Genomic DNA, 9,315 nt, shown 5'->3' on the forward strand with positions numbered 1-9,315 from the left:
CTAGTTGCTAGTTTGGGATGTTACACGTGGGCGATGGCTATGATCTTTGAGGTCTCATGATGCTATTATGGTTGGGAGGAATGACAACCTTAGTTTTGTTGTTTTAGCTGATTGTGATGTTTCTTTCAGTTCTTTTGCTTCATTACTATGTTTAGATGGTTAGATTCAGTTTTCTCTTTTAGTTATTGTGTGCTTGAGTGTTTAAGCCTCAATTTGTCAATCGGGTACTCTCTAGTGTGGAGGAATAGTTTTGATTTTCTTTCATCTTTAGTTTCCTTGCTTGCTATTATGGTTTCTCATTTGAGAGTGTGAAGTTTCACGTGGCTCTTTATGTTTCTTCATGTGGTTCTCTCTGTTTCTTCATGAGGTTCTCTACATTTCCTAGCGTGGTTTTCGACATTTCTTCATGTGGCTCTTTGCACTTCTTTGTGTGGTTCTTTGTACTTCCTCATGTGATCCCTGACACTGATTCTATGGGTTTGGTGGCTAGGCCAGGCATTCCTTCATGTGAGAGGGTAGTTTCTAACGTGGTTTGGTGCACTTCCTCACACAAAACTATCATTTTCTCCATTATTTTCTAGAGAATTCTTTTAGGTGATTTGATTACCCTTTGGGACTACTTGAATTACTATTCTTTAATAGATCAATGATTTTATCTTTGGTTTTCCTCTTTTTATTTCATTTTTTTGTTGAGTGTGTCAATTCAGTAGTGGCATTTGGAGATCCGTTGATGTTTGGATGATTGGTTAGTATTGTATTGTGATCTTTGAGATCCTCATATGTTGAGTATCATGTGCATCCATACTTGTTTCAATTTTTTTTTGATTTTGGATTATATTTATCCTTGTTCCAAGGATCTCTAGGTAGGCTATTACATCTAGTATTAGAGCCCATGTTGCAACATTGGGATCTCTCTATTATCCTTCCACTATGTTTGTGTTTTCCATTTGTGTCTTGCTATCTTATTGTGGTTCATTCTTATGAATTTATGCTTGCGATATTTGTTTTGACCCTTATCTTGTGACTCCATAGTGATGCCTCCTACACATAGACCTAGTGGTCGAGGTGGTAATCAACAGAATAGCCATGAAGAAGAACACTAGGAAGAGGAATGTCAAGGGGGTGAGGGAGAATAGGGTAACAATAATTAGGGTGGCATCAGGGCATTGATGTTAGTGCTATAGGAGATTCTTGCTTGACTGGGGCCTTATGTAGAGGAACACCAATAGGACCATGATCAAGAAGAGGGATTTCATCATGGAGATTCCCATTAGTCAAAGCATAGAGAGAAGGAGCATGAATGTGAACATTCTCATACACCACTTAGTGGTAGAGGGCACCAATGAAGGGGTCATGATCAAAATGATAATGATGACTTCACCTAGGTGGAGATGATGTAGGAACTTCATGGCCATGGGAAAGGGCTCAAGTCTAAGACCTGGTTACTAGATATGGGGTGTTTCTTCTCCTTATTACCCTACAAGAGAAATGTGAAAGCCCATTGTGCTATCACATAGTTGAGAGAACATGGTTCTATTTGGTGGGATATGGAGAGTGAGAAACTCCATATTGACGTGGTAGATCTCACTTGGGAGATCTTTGAGGAGAGGCTCAAGGAGAAATTCCTTTCTCCACAGTATCGTGGGGCCTATACTGCTGAGTTTAATGAGCTCAAGTAGGGGAATATGATATTGGATCAGTATGAGAAGTAGTTCCTTGGGTTGAGGTAGCATTTGAGCTATCATCATGATGAAGCACTCCTCACTCAACATTTTGTTAGGGTCCTTAGGGACTCTATCATTGGAGATGTCCAGGTTCATCAATTGAGGATGCTTGCACTTTCTATGGAGAAGGAAAGAATTCTCAAGAGAAATATGGCTAGGGGGTTTAGTGGTAAATCAAGCTCTTAGAGAAATAGTGCATGAACCTCAGGGTAGGATGTTTAGGTTCCTTGGTCCTTAGGTAAGGGCCAAACCTAGTCAACACCCTCTCAAGGTGGGAAATGTTGCAATTATCAATGTGGGTTTTGGTCAAAGGGTGGATAGAGTTCATGTACCTTAGGGAAGAAAAGAGATGACCAAAGCCATAGCCAAAAGTCTCAATAGAATCATCCCCCTTAGAGTGGTCAACAAAACTCTAGAAAGGGTAGTGAACCATACTCTAGTGCTACCTAAGGTGGTCATGCGAACAGTTCCAATTTTCCTAGGGAATGTTTCTCTTGTGGCTAGCTTGGTCATAAGGAATGGAAATCTCCTATTAAACCATCTATAGGATTTGGTAGAGCCATGGCTAGATCAGAGCCTACTATGGGAGATGCATGTAAGAATCATCGAGTCTTTGTGGTGGTTGATAACCATCAAGATGAGCATCAAGGTACAATAGTCAAGGCTATAGGTATGTTGCATGGTATTTCATCTTTAGGTACTATTTGACTCAGGTGCTTTAGATTCTTTTATTTCACCATCTCTTGTTCAACGATGTGGGCTAGTGGCAGCACATTAGGTCGATAGGTAGTAGGTTGAGCTAGCTAAATGTTCTAAAGTAGCTATAGACTCCTTGGTTAGTGGTTATAGTTAGAATTTGAGCACCTTCATCACCATAGTGGATCATCATATCCTACCTCTAGGATTGTATGACATTGTGTTGGGCATGGATTAGCTAGCCACCCATCAAGAAAATATAGATTGTCATTGTAAGTTGGTACAGTGTGTTGATGACATAGGTGGGAAGGTGGAACTATTAGGAGTCCAGAGACCAATCTCACTTTGGATGATCTCCGCTAACTAGCTAAAGAAGTCAAGAGTTGTACAGTGATACTTGATGATCACCTACTCCTCTATGAGTATGCATATGTGTTTCTTGATGAGATACCCAGTGTGCCACCACAACATGACATTGACTTTTAGATTGATCTTGTACTAGGAGTAGAGCCAATTTTAGAAGCTCCTTATCGCATAACTACTTAGGAGTTGAACAAGATTAGATTATGGTTGGAGGAATTATTGGACAAGGGCCACATTCATCCTAGTGTATCCCCATGGGTGGACTAGTCATCTTTGTGAAGAAGAATAGCAAGGAGGCTGACATTCATTAGACAACTTTTTGCACATGGTATGGGAATTATGAGTTCACACTTGTACCCTTTGGGTTAACCAATGTACCATTGGTATTTATGAGTTTGATGAATGGAGTATTTATACCTTGATCAATGTGTCATAGTATTCATGGATAACATATTGATCTATTCAAAGACTGTTAAGGAGCATGAGGTCCATTTATGCTAGGTATTACAATGCTTAAGAGACCATTAGTTGTATGGAAGCTTGGGTAAATGTAGATTCTTCTAGTTGGAGGTCAAGTATTTGGGGCATATCATTAGTGTTGATGGTATTGGGGTGGGTCTAGAGAAAATTCCAGCTATCATGGATTGGCTGGTACCCACTAATGTCTCAGAGGTTCATAGTTTCATGGGATTGGTGGGTTATTACCACCACTTTATGAAGGATTTCTCACGAGTAGCTCAGCCCATCACTTCTCTTTAAAGGAAAGAGATGATCCAAAAGCATCTTGGGTGTGAAAGAAATCTTGTATCACCCAAAAAAATTTCTTTTTAGCCTTTATCATTTTAATAAGGACTAGTAGACAGGGTGATTACTATTAATGGGAACTTGCTATTTTTAGTAAGTTTTTCATACGAGCTTAGAATTTTCTCATTTTCTACATGAAGATTCATTTTGGAATTATAAACCTACTATAAAAATCTTATTGCCCTAGCTTAAGTATCAAAGAAGTTATTGTAGATTTTTGGTGGAAAAATTTACGAAAAAATCTTTAGGCTCATCGTTGGAGGCCTTAGAGTGCCTAGATGAGGTTCAAAAACTTAATGAAAGGGCGCTTGCGCCATTCTGAGCATCTAGACCAAGAGCTAATGTTTTTGAAAAGTGGTTATAATAGCCAATCAAAGAAACACTTTTAGAGTTATGGCCTTCCAAAGTTGGGCTACCAGAATTTTTAAAATAATTTGTCAAAGATGTATTTAGCTGACTTTATATGTATTTTTAGGGTCTGTCGGCCCCAGGTATTAAGTTTGAGCATCTATAACCTTCCCAGGTGGCACAAAATTGCCTATTTAAGAAAGGCCTAAAATTGTCTAAGATAGCTCTAGGTGGTAGTTCACAGCTTAGTCTTGCAGATTACTATAATAAAGGTGCCCATGTGGGTTAGCATATTGTACTTATGAATTTTGTAATTTAGCATTTGTGGCACAAATAAGAAGTCCTTATTTTGTTCTTGCATTTACTATTGTTTCTTTGTTTATGTTATGTGTTTATGGTATTAAGGGGAGCACCCTTCATCAAAGGAAGAAGTATGTTTGGTCAAATCAATGTGAGGCAACATTTAATGATCTTAAGGAGTGTTTGACCAGTGCACTAGTCCTTGCAGTTCCTAATCGTGTAGGAAACTTCATGGTTTGCACAAATACTTCATTGGAAGGTATGGGTGTGGTGTTGATGTAGGATGGTTGAGTGATTGCACATGAGTCTAGAAAACTCAAAGACGATGAGCTTAACTACCACACTCATGATTTGGAACTTGCAACCATAGTGCATGTTCTAGTTCATTGGAGGCATTTCCTTTTGGGACATAGGTTTGAGTTGCATAGTGATAATATAAGCTTGTAGTATATCATTACTCAGCCAAACCTAAATGCAAGACAACATTGTTGGATGGAATTCTTGGGTGAATATGAATTTGATGTTTACTACACTAAAGGGAAAGAAATTTTTGTTGCAGATGCCTTGAGTAGGAGGTGACATTAGATATCAATTTTTTCATAGGGAGTGGATTTGTGAGGTTGTATCTTGGAGGCCTTGCCTAATGAGAAATGGTATTTGGAGGTGAGGGTAGAGATTGAGTTTGGGAATACCCTTGAGGGGAGATTTTTGAGTTATTTTCTTGACTCCAATGGACTACTATGATACTTGGGGCATATATGTATATGTGTATGGTGATCTTCATACCTTGGTTTTGTCAGAAGAAAATTGTGCACCATATTCTATACATCTTGACATCAAGAAGATGCATGTCAATCTTAAATAATTATATTTTTGGGTAGGGATGATGTATGATGTTGCTAATTTTGTTTCTTGAATTCTTAAGTGCCAAAGAGTGAAGGTAGAACATCAACATTCGACAGGTCTTTTGCAGCTGCATGCTATCCTAGAGTGGAAATGGGATCCAATATCTATTGATTTTATCATGAGGTTTCCTATGTCATCATGGCAACATGATCATATCATGGTGACAATGCTACAAGTTGTCCAAGGTAGCACATTTTTCACCCATGAGAACATCTTACACAACTTCTTCTGTAGCACATGTTTTCTTGGAAGATATTGTTCATTTGCTTGGGATCTTTTGTTGAATTATTTTGGATAGAGATCCAGTGTTTAGTTCAACACTGTGGATGTCTCTTGAGCATGCTTTGGGCATACAACTCAATTTTAGTTTGGCTTATCACCCAAAAACTAATGGTTAGACCAAGAGAGTGAACCAAGTTTTGGAGGATATGCTTGACATGTATGTGATGGATAGGTAGGTGAAGTGGGAAGATTATTAATACCTTTTTGAGTTTTAATACAAAAATGAGTATCATAGTTCTCTTGGCATGTCACCTTTTTAGGTCTTGTACAGTAGACCATGCCATACCCATTTGAGTTGGGATTGTTTAGAGGATCAAGTACTTTTAGGTCCAAAGATGCTTCAGGATATGGAGCAATAGGTTGTTCATATCAGAGAGCATTTAGTTAATGCTTATGATAGGTAAAAGAAGTATGTAGATGCCCATAGGTTGGATCATCACTTTTCTATTGGTGATAGGGTATTTCTGAGAGTGCATATAAGGAAGAGCCCCATCCATTATAGGAAAGGCTCTAAGTTGGCACCATGTTTTGTCAGGCTATTTGAGACCCTCAAAAGGATCAGTCCTATTTCTTATTGATTAAGTTGCCACCTAACCTATCACACATCCATGATGTTTTCCATGTTTATGTTTTGAGATAGTATATTCCTGATGTGACTCATGTTCTTTATTGGGATGCTTAATAGGTGAAGTACATACAACTTTCTTTAGAGCCCATTCATATCCTTTAGCATCAGAGATTGATTTTGAGAGGTTGAGACATTTAGTAGGTAAGGATCCAGTGGGATTGAGCAATGAGACATCTACTACTTGGGAATATGGTACACAATTGAGAGGATTGTACCCTTATCTTTTTTCCAACTTTTAAGAGTAAGCCTATGCTAGTGAGGGAGGATGTAGTACCTCTCATGTTTGTAGTCCGTACCTTGTTTTATTGTGATTTGAGAGATACTTGTTCTCATGTTATTATTTCAGCATTTGAGATGACCTAAGGGTCAGATGTTATACTCTAATTTCAGTATCATAGATGCTATACTACTATGCTATGTAGTTGATCATATTTGCATGTTGATGCCATTTTGAGATGACAATATTTTTTATGATGATATCTAGTTATCTAGTATTTGGACACATCTCTGATTATGTTATGTGGTGGATTTAATACTTTGGTTACTTACTTTATTCTTGCTTCATTATGCTTTTATGTGAACATGAGTGATGTAAATGGATTATTTTAGTATAATTGAAGAAATGGTTATATTAGGTTATTTAATGCATTTATTGCTTTGGCTATGTTATTAAATGCAATTGCACTTGATCATGTGTTTTATTGTGCAAGATTTATATCCCTCTTAGTGGCACATGGAATTAGTGGTTCAACTATTCATATTTTACTAATGTCATCCCTGTATGGTCAACAAATCTTATTTTATTATTTAAATAAACCCTTCAATGATTTGATAAATCCATACTCATTTGCATTATGTGACTAGACTTGTGAGTGTGTCTGTGCATTTAGAGTTTTGCATTGTCGTGAAGGTTGTTGAGGAATTTCTATGATTTTAGGTTTTTGGGCTTTATTTTAATTATTTTTAATTGTTGGAAACTTTCCATAGATGAATTCCAATTACTTGGAATAGCTTATTTTTGTTTGGGTTGATTCAAGGTTTGACTAGGTTGGCTGGTGATTTACCTAATCAATTATTCACTCAAAAAGTGAACAAGTATTGAAAGAAGAAATTAATTCCTCACTTCTCACTTTGGAAATTAATAATTTGAGAGCTTTTACAAAATCCTCTTCTAGAGGATTACATTTTTTTCATTGTGAGAGTTGGGGGCATGGGATCTTCACCAGGTCAATCTCATTGGACCCAGCTCAAGGAGACCTTGTTGTGCCATGATTTTTGGCAGCTTCTACAGGTTATTTAATTTATTGTGTTGTTTCTTGTTTCTACCCCTTTTGCTATTAGGAAGGGCTTTCCTATTTTTATGTTTTAGCTCAATTTATACTTCTATTTTTGGTAGCTATTTTTTAGGAGGCTGAGAACTAGTGTTCCCCTTCATTTCTATTTACTGGTTTTGCCCAGTTGGTCGGGTATAAGCATTTTCCTAGTTTTTAGGATGAGGGTTTGGGGTTTCACACTATTATGCTATTTGTTTTTGTATACGGTGTATGAACCTGATTTTTATTGGATTTTTGTGACTTTTATGCCCTAAGACAAAATGGGTTTTATTTTCAAAGTTTTCTATTTTTGAGGTTTTTACTTTGATATGCGAGACACCCTATTTTATCAAGTTTTCTTGGCACGATGTTGGTCATGGACTTGGATCATCCATTGGGATGCTAGATAGATCACTACTACACTTTTATGTTGCATTGGGATGCATGCCACATCCATCCTCTAGGGCTTGTTTTTAGTTGAGTGATATTTTGCTTGGTTTTTCATCCAATCCTTGTGTTATGATCTTCATGATGGTGGTGAACCGCACGTGTGCATGCATTTCTCGGATGACTTTCCAGTCCCATTCTCTCAATTGTAATGTTGTTGAGTTATGATCATTTGGGGTTGGGTTAGGAATATGCATGCCTATGGGAACTCATCATTAGATGAGCATAGGTAGAGTAGGGCAACATATGGAGGGGGCCCCTATCTCTGCAACCTAGTGTCCATGCCCAGTGCATTTGCATGCAAAAGTTTTAATCAAGTGATAACTAATTAAAATAATGTGTGGTAATAAAACTTAAGATAATAAAATGTGTGAGCCTTTCATTGTGAAGTTGAGTCCACATGATTTGAGCTTGGGATATTTGATGCCAAGAAAATCTCCATGATGTTAGCCCCTACATAGTAACCCCATTGAGTGTCTGACTAGGACTTGTAGTACTTTCATTGTCTCATGTTCTTGGTTTTAGTCATCAAAACTATCTAGTGTGAGTGTTAGCCATAGACATTTTCTTTATGTGTGTTTGTAGTTAGATCATTATCTCAATTAGCATGACATGAGTGGACCTATAGGTTTCATATGGTTGGGAGGCATAGCTACCTATACCACTACTAGGGACTAACATACATAGATAGTTTATTGTCCTAGTGTGATCATTGTTGAGTGTTTTCACTTGGTACTTCAGGTTCTAGAGTATGCTTTCATTGGAATGTTTAGATGATGTTAGTTTATTTGATGCATTCCCTTATTATGATGTTTAACATATGATTAGATGATGTGACTTTCTTAGTTGGAGAATCTTTTTCTTATTAGATTAGCATGTTAGATTTCCTATGCTTATGATGTTCTTACACTTTAGTAGTGATGTCCTCATAAGACAACTCTAACTATCTAGTTGGTAGTTTGGGATGTTACGCATGGGGGATGGCTAGGACCTTTAAGGTGTCATGATGATATTATGATTGGGAGGAACCGTGCACTTAATTTTTTTGTTTTATCTCAATTCAATGTTGCTTTTAGTTCTTTTCCTTCACTGCTATGTTTAGATGGTTAGATTTAGTTTTTTTCTTTTATTTTTTGTGTGCTTGAGTGTTTAAGGTTCAATTTGTGGATCCATTACTCTCTAGTGTGGAGGAATAATTTTACCTTTCTTTCATCTTTAGTTTCCTTGCTTGCTGTTATGGTTTCTCATGTGAGAGTGTGAAGTTTTCCATGGCTCTTTGCATTTCTTCGCATGGTTCTCTGCATTTCTTCCTGGGGTTCTCTATGTTTCTTCACATGGATTTTTGTGTTTCTTTACGTGGCTCTTTTCACTTCTTCATGTGGTTCTTTATACTTCATCACATGAGCCTTGACATAGTTCTATGTGGCTTGGTGCACTTCCTCATGCGAAACTATCATTTGTGTTTTCTCACATAGAAAATAGGGGGTATCTCCACTAGTTTTCA

This window comes from Cupressus sempervirens, chromosome 7 (genome assembly GCF_028749045.1).
Source record: "Cupressus sempervirens isolate cs-2001-9-10 chromosome 7, ASM2874904v1, whole genome shotgun sequence".
NCBI classification, from domain to species: Eukaryota; Viridiplantae; Streptophyta; class Pinopsida; order Cupressales; family Cupressaceae; genus Cupressus; species Cupressus sempervirens.